This window comes from Zingiber officinale, chromosome 7A (genome assembly GCF_018446385.1).
Source record: "Zingiber officinale cultivar Zhangliang chromosome 7A, Zo_v1.1, whole genome shotgun sequence".
Taxonomy (NCBI): Eukaryota; Viridiplantae; Streptophyta; class Magnoliopsida; order Zingiberales; family Zingiberaceae; genus Zingiber; species Zingiber officinale.
Genome location: NC_055998.1, coordinates 96,076,413 through 96,085,434, shown reverse-complemented (window position 1 = coordinate 96,085,434; position 9,022 = coordinate 96,076,413).

The window sequence follows — 9,022 nt, the reverse complement described above, 5'->3', positions numbered from 1 at the left end:
GGGCAATCTAGATTTAAGTTGTAAGTTTAGCTAAGACTTTAAGGATACTTAGATAGTTAATCTAGGTATATTTTATTTATGCTAAATCTTGCCATGATTGTTTGCCCATCATATGCCATGACATCATATTTTATCTTATTTGTATTTTGCATTCATGACTTATCATGAAAAATACAAAAATACCATGTCATGCCATACATACATCATGTAGTTATAGGAATCTTTCTTTTGAAAGCTATTTTATTTTGATGTATGCCACAACATTATCATGCATTATGTTTATTTCCTTAAAAATTAAGGACATATGGCATTAGTTAAACAAGTGGCATTTGTTTACAACAAGTGGAATAAACAAGTGACATTTGTTTAACAAGTAAATCAACAAGTAACATCCTTTGTGGATGTCTACCTCTCAAAATGCCTAGATAGATATGCATGATCCCTAGAATACGGCAAAACCAAAATCCTACATCTCACAAAGACTATAAGGTGACTTGTATGTGTTTTAGTGCACATTAGATACAAGTGAGATGTTAGGATGATGAACAAAACTCAAGATGTTGATTTAGTGCATTCTTCTGAGTTTTAGATTCATCAAAACACATAGTTATGTGTTTTCCCATCATTGGGAAAGCTAATGTACAAGTCATGTGCATTAAGCCCAAGGAACATGATGGGATATTGGTTTTGAAAATGTTTTTAAAATGTTTTTGGAAAACCTTGGTGAAGGCTATCTTTTGATAGTAATCACCATTGAATAGTTAGACACAAATTTGAAGAAAAACACTAAAGTTTTTGCAAGTTTTCAAGTTTGTGTCAATCTTTGAAAATATGATGTATTTTCATAGAAAACTATTTTTCCATGATTAAGTATGCCCTAAATAATGTCTACACGAAATTTCATAATTTTTGGATTTTTGTAGAATTTTCTAGGGGTTTCTGAAGTTGACTGAAAAGGAATTTCAGCAACTATCAGAGCTCCGATCGATCCATGGATCGATTGGAGTTCCATGAATCGATCCATGGATCGATTCAAACGGCAATTCCCGCGAGCAGAAGCTCGCTGGATCGATCAGCCGATCGATCCAGGGAGTCTGAATCGATCCGTGGATCGATTCAGAAAGGTTCAATCGATTGGAACCCAACTCCAATCGATCCAAGTTGCTGATTTTGGCTGGGAAGGCCTGATTTCAGCATCTTTGAACCTCCTTGAGTCTAAGTAACCATTCCAAACCCCTTAAATATATTTGTATACATACAAAGGGTGTTTTCATGTTGAAAGCAAGGATGGATTGGTTAACGAAGACTAAGTAGAAGTTTAGGTTGAGGTTGTTTCAAATTTTGAATATTTGAACCTCAAAACTTCCAAATTTGGGTTTCCTAATGTTTTAGGGATTCCAAGTCATTGTTGGTGCAATGACAGAAGTTACCACCATGTCTTTAGGGGGAGGGACTCTTTAAAGACATGAAAATTATTTTTCATGAACCTTGGAAGGTGGTTAACCTTCTGTTGCGAACTTGCTCAAGGTTGAGCATTTAAACTTGAAATGGGGAGAAATGGGGAGTGGATATCCTCATTATTTCAAGTGGACACTCAAGTGGTAGATAATGCTCAAGGTTGGGTAGTTGTCTACATTGAGGGAGAAGTTAAGGATAAATGAAGGGTATGGGACCTTCATTATCGTGTTGATCACAACGAGTGATGTTGTGAACAACGATGAGCAACTCTTCAGGGGGAGAGTCTTCAACAAATGGATTTGTTGAAGAGTGCCCAGAATTGGAGCATAGGTCGATGTGTGTCCAACGATGGGTTGATGTGTGCCAATAGGGGGAGAATGTATGGTTAAGCTTAGTCCTTCATTACCTATGGGAAGGTCATAGGGGGAGAATGAAAGGACTCATGAAAGGGAGTAAGTTAGACTTTCATTACCTAGAGGGAGTTTGCCCTCTTAGGAGGAGAATGAAGAGCTTAATTTATGCTTTCATTACCTAGTGGCATGAAGAAGGAGGCTATGGGATTAGCCTAACTTACATATAGGATTGTAAGTGTTATTGTGGTATTGTCAAACATCAAAAAGGGGGAGATTGTTGGTGCAATATCCCTCAGGTCAAGGTTGACCTGGGTAACCAAGCTGAGTCTTGGTTTGGGTTTAGATGTTTGACAATAAGATATTGTTTGAAGAAGAGTCAAGTAGGTCAAGGTTGACTGGATACTTGAAATCCTAACTGGGATGTTAGGCAAAATGAAAGTCCTGGTAAGTGAAGCCAGGCAGAAGAAAAGTCCTGGTGAGTGAAGCCAGGCAGAAGAAAAGTCCTGGTGAGTGAAGCCAGGCAGAAGGAAGTCCTAGTGAGTGAAGCTAGGCAGATGGAAATCCTGGTGAGTGAAGCCAGGTGAAAGTCCTAGTGAGTGAAGCTAGGCAGATGGAAATCCTGGTGAGTGAAGCCAGGTGAAAGTCCTAGTGAGTAAAGCTAGGCAGATGGAAAATCCTAGTGAGTGAAGCTAGGTGAAAGTCCTGGTGAGTGAAGCCAGGCAAGGGAAAATCCAGATGGATCAAGGATGATCGGACATCTGGTGTTGGGAAGTCCAAGTAGGTCAAAGGGATTGACTGGATACTTGGCACAGGGAAATTCAGATAGGTCAAGGTTGACCAGACATCTGGTGGAAGTCCAAGTGGATCAAAGGGATTGACCAGACACTTGGTGAGGGAGTCCTAACAGGTCAAGGGAGACCAGATGCTAGGCATGATGTACCAATAGGTCAAGGTTGACCGGATATTGGTTTGGGGGGCTTGGGACTTGGTTTTGGGCAAAAACCAAGTGCTGGATCGATCCGTGGATCGATCCAGGATCTGGATCGATCAGTGGATCGATCCAGACCTGTCCCAGCGAACAGAAAGCTTCTGGATCGATCCGTGGATCGATCCAGAGGTCCCAATCGATCAGTGGATCGATTGGGACGCGGCTGCTTCGCGCGATAAGCGCTGGATCGATCCAGGCGCGTTTCCAGAGCACAGAGGCGCTCTGGATCGATCCGTGGATCGATCCAAAGCCTCCCCGATCGATTGGGAACATTCGAATCGATCGGGATCCGACCGTTGGCGTCGTTTAAAGCCGCAGGCGAGCGTGGTCTTCGGCATCTCTTTACGAGCTCTTCTCAGATTCATTCCAGCTCCTCCACAGCTCTCTACAAGCACGTGATCGCCAGTTCTTGAAGGTTCTTGGAGGCTTTCCAAGTCAAGAGGCGGATCTATTGCAAGAGGAAGAAGTTAGGGTTAGGGTTTTTACGGCACATCTTGTAAGCTTTTGCTTAACTTGTATTTCCCTTTCTTCTTCTTGTATTGAGAGTGTTGTAGGGCTTCTCCGCCTTTGGTAGTTACCATAAAGGAGTGTTATTCATAGTGGAGGGTGTGTGCGTTGGTGTGGATCCTTGGATTAGTCACCTCTTGTGAGGTGGATACCAAGTAAAATCCTAGTGTTAGCGTGTTTGTGTTTGTTTCTGTATTTTCCGCTGCACATCCAAGAAGAAACAAGCAACGAAGAGCACCGAGCGAACGCGACGAGCTATTCACCCCCCCCCCCCTCTAGCTACTTTTGGTCCTAACGTTATAGACATACACCTATTAAGGATATATCACAGTTCATTTCAAAGTAATCATAAGGACAATCTACTCATTATACCTAGATTTTTTTACTAAACAAATCAACATATCTCTTGTCCCAAAAATAATAAGAGCATACTTGATTCAATATATTTATCTATTTTCATATATTCACAATTATATTCTAACAACTAAGTTAAACATAATTGGCCAGCTTGTGAATATAAAACCAGTGTCAAAATAAATCTTCCTTTCCCACTTGAATTTTTTAATTTTTATTTATAGCTACTTTCTTAGACATGTACCGTATTGTCAAATCATTCATAGCTATTGGTAGCATTGCCAAAGTAGCATCACTATAAATAAATAAAAGAAATAGTTGAAAGTCTTAAAGGTATTATATTAGGTTTATATATATATATATCAACCTATGGATCTCACATAATGAGTTGGGACTCAACTACTCATTTTCCAAGTGGTCACTTCAGCACACATGGTATGACATGTTACGATTTGTTTCTTCCTCTTTGGAAGTGTATGTCATAAAAAAATTTTACATCATACAAATCTTAGTCCAAGTGTATCTCAACACTTAACTTGAGTTTTCTCCTCGTTTATCCTCCAACATGTATCGGAAAAACTCTGATTTGGCTACCAGGCAAGTTTAATGGATTGTGAGAAAAATCCATTTCGATTACGAAAAAAAAATTATGAAGTAATCTCATCTTAGTAACATATTACTAAGGCAACGTAGGTATGGATTTGTTCACAACAAAATCAATGTTGTCTCATCTCTGCATGTTTCTTAACATCAGAGGCAATTGCTCATATGAGAGAGTCAATCTCAACTTGTCAGACATATCTTTAATATGCAAATAAATGACTCATAAAGTAAATGTGTATACATAATGCTTAATAAAACATTATTATAATAATGAGCACAATGTCTTAAATACTTATGTGTTTAGTTACAATCACATCATACGCAATCCAAGAGATCTAACATGATTTATAAATACGTCTCTTGGGATTGGCATAGTTAGATGATCAACCACCATCATTCGTGTAGGCATGTATTTCAAAGTCACCTCCTTTTCAACTATATCTCTGATAAAGTTGTACTTCGTGTTGATATGTGTTGATTTTCCATGATATTTAGGGTCTTTTGTATAAGCAATTGTTGATTGATTATCGTAATAAATTGTTACAGCTCCCATTAGATTGCTTACTACACCCAAATGACTTAGGAATCTTCTCAACCAAACACCTTGCACTACACAAGCATATGCCACAAATTCTGCTTCCATTGTGGATAGAGACACACATGTTTGTTTCCTGCTTCTCCAAGATATGCATCCTCCATTTAACAAGAAGGCATATCCTAAGGTGGATTTACGTTCATCTAAATCACCACCCCAGTTTGCATCTGTGTATCCCATTAGTGTTAGATTTTTTTCCTTGATAACATAGGAAATAATCTATAGTGTCTTTTAGGTATCTGAAAACTCTTTTAACTGCACTCCAGTGTCTTCTTCCTGGATTAGATTGATACTTGCTGACCGGACCTACGGCATAACAAATATCGGGGCGAGTACACATCCTTGCATACATCAAACTGCCAATTGCACTAGAATATGGCACTTTAGACATCTCATGGATTTCTTCAGAAGTGTTTGGGCACATCTCATAACTTAAGTTCTCACCTTTGGCCACAGGAGTATCAATCGGTTTACAATTTGACATTCTAAATCGCTCTAGAACCTTTTAATATAAGATGCTTAAGGCAATACAAGAAGTCTTTTCGAATGATCTCTATAAATTTTAACACCTAGAATGTAATATGCTTCACCCATATCCTTCATTTCAAAATTTGAAGACAACCACTTCTTAATGTTTTTAATATAATCCTTCTCATTTCCTGCTAACAATATGTCATTGACATAAAGAGATAGAATTACAAATTTTTGATTGGATCTTTTCACATAAACACAATGATCTTCATTAACCATAATGAAGTTATATGAGATCATTGCTTTGTGAAATTTCAAATACCATTGTCTAGAAGATTGCTTAAGGCTATAAATTAATATATTCAATTTACAAACTTTATTTTCTTGACCTTTAATTACAAAACCTATTGGATGTTCTATGTAGATTTCTTCCTCAAGTTCCCCATTGAGAAAAGTAGTCTTAACATCTATTTGATATAATTCTAAATCCAGATTAGCAACTATAGCCAACAACAGACAAATAGAAGTAAATCTTACTACTGACGAAACAGTTTCTTCATAATCAATACCCTCTTGTTGATGATAACCCTTTTCCACTAGTCTAGCCTTATACCTCTATATTGTTCCATCAACCTTTATCTTAATATTGAGAACCCATTTGTTCCCAATAGCTCTATGACCATGAGGAATTTCAACTAGTTCCCAAATATTGTTTGATTTCATTGAATTCATTTCTTCTTCCATTGCATTTATCCATTTGTCCCTCAAAGGACAAGATAGAGTCTCGTCTATGTTTTTAGGCTCTTCTTCATCAATTGAAGATATGATATAAGTATGTCCTTCAATCTCATAATGATGTTTAGGCATACATTTCCTATTACTCTTCCTAAGTTGAGGATCAGATGAATTAATATGATCAGGGTTACTCCTACTCTGATTATAAGAATCATCGTGATCAGGATTGTTCCCATAAGGGTTGCTCCTACTCAGATCAGATGAATCATTATGATCAAGATCTCTCACATTGGAATCAAACAACAACTCATCTGTTTGAGCTTTGAATGACTCATTTGGCAACAACCCATTATCTGAATCGGATAACTCAAATAAAGATTCATTCCCCTTAATTTCACCTCTCTTAGGAAAACCAATCTCTAGAAATTTTACATTTCGTGATTCAATCTCAGTAATGCTTCCATCATCTTGTTCACCAATGAACACGTAACCCTTAGAATGCTCAGAGTATCTGATAAAAATATATTTCTTTCTTTGAGAAACCAACTTTCCATATTTACTTGTAGAATCATAAATATAAGCAGCTGATCCCCAAGGTCTAAGATTACTCAAGTCCGTCCAATTGTCTACCAATTCAAAGTTCATATAGCGTTGAAGGAACTAACTTTTTAAGGCACCTTGTTCAGAATATAGGTCACAGCTAATAAAACATCTCCCTAAAAGAAAATAGGCAAATTAGCTTGTGTCATCATGGACCTTGTCATATCTAACAATGTTCTATTCCTTTTCTCAACAACACTATTTTGCTGAGGAGTATAAGGACTAGTCAATTGTCTGATATGTCCTTTTCATTACACAAGTCCTTAAATTGATATGATAGATATTCACGTCCTCTATCAGTTCTCAAAGTATTTATGTCTTATCCATTTGATTTTCCACTTCATTGACAGTGTCTAAAACATTCTAATGCTTCATATTTATGTAAAATCAAATAGACATGACCATAACGAGCGAAATCATCTATAAATATAATGAACTAAGAGGCTTCATGAATAGCCTTCACACTCATTGGACCATATATATCTGAATGAATCAATTGCAATAGAAATTCTGCCCTAATTTCTTTTCCAAATAGTTTTCATGTCATTTTACCAGCAAGACAATGCTCGTAATTAGACAAATCAACTTTAGAAAGCGAACCTAATAGTCCTACTTTTATTAGACGATTCATCTTGTCTTACCCAATGTGACCTAATCTAGTATGCTAAGTATAAGCATCCACATTTGCATTACTAGATGAACAAACATTTAATGAAGCACTACAATCAACATAATAGTTAAACATTTGTCTTACACAATCTAATACAATAAAACCATTCCTGAGATGTCGACAACCATAATACATAGTGTCATAGTAGATACGAATCAAATTACTACTGAAGTTTAAACTATATCCTAATCCTAAAAGAACAACAACGAATACTAGATCTCGTTGAATTTCTGGTGCATAGAGGACATTATGTAAGATAAGAGTTCGGCCTTCATGCAACTCAAGTTTGCAAGTATCGATGCATTTGACTTCAACTTTACCATTATTTCCTACATATATCCATCTTGTGTCGCAAGGAATTCGACAACAATCTACAAATGTTTCACGATCTCTAGTCACATGGTATGTTACTCCTGAGTCCACAATCTACACAGGATAAGATTCAATTAGTAAAACAGTACCAGAGACACATATAGTACTCACAAAAGAGTTAGTAAGTGCTACCTTTTTAGGCTCAAAGTACTCACAAGCAAAATAACCAAATTTTTGGCAATTGTAGCACTTCATTTTGCTCTTATCTTTCTTTTTCCCAAACTCTTATGCTTATTCTTTTGGTTTAGCTTGAAGTTGTTCTTCTTGAACCCTTCCACAACATGCTTCCCTTTCTTATTTTTCTTCCAGTTCTTAAAGCGTTTAAAGTCCGAAGCTTTCTTGGAACTAGATTCAGCCACAAAAGTACTTGCTATGGACTTAGCATCACCAAGCCACTTATCCTCAAGTTCAACATGGCGAGTAGCGCCAGAGAAAGTCTTAATGCTATCATTGTGAGTCAGACTAACTTTCAGATGCTCCCACTTGTCAAGAAGATCAAATTAAAGCTTGAACTAATTGCTCATCAAAGAACATATTACCAACTGATTTCAATTCACGTATTATGTTTGGCATAGTTCATAAATGTTGTTTGATGCTTTGGTTAGCTGGTTTCTTGTAAGCGTCAAACTTGATAGTCAATTGCCTCGGACAGGTGACAACAATACCTTCGTACTTCTCTCTTAGACACACCCAAATGCCATGAGCAAAAGGATGTTGCTCACATTCATGGATGAGATCATCAATTACAGAGCTAACCAAAATAGCACAAGTAGTGGAATCTTTCTTTTTCCACCTCTGTTGAGCATTATTCCCCACACTGGGATGCTGCATGATTTGGTTGATACCCTCTAAGGCATTTTGCTAATCAAGCACATACCAAATCTTATGGCCACTACAAGAAAATCTACCATCAACAACAGTTAAAAAAACAACGATTTTGAGGGAAACCCGTTGTTTTAGAGCCTTTAACAACGATTTTAACAAAAACTGTGGTCTTTTTGTGCTTTTTTTTATAAAGACAATGGTTTTTGAAAAATCGTTGTCTTTTAGCATTGTTTGGAGGGGCTGCGACAACGGATTTTTAAAATCATTGTGTTTAACTGTTGTTACAAGGGCTATGACAATGGTTTTTATGACCGTTGTCTTTTACTCTTTTTTAGATTCCAAGACAACAGATATTTTGGTTAAATATTAGTTTCCTTAAACCTAAATATTTCACAGTCCAGAGTGCCAAAAAAACTATCCCTTCCTTCGTTAAAGACTCGCCTCCATTGCCCCCGATGCTTCTTCGCAACTCGACGGTGAGGCGTTCGACC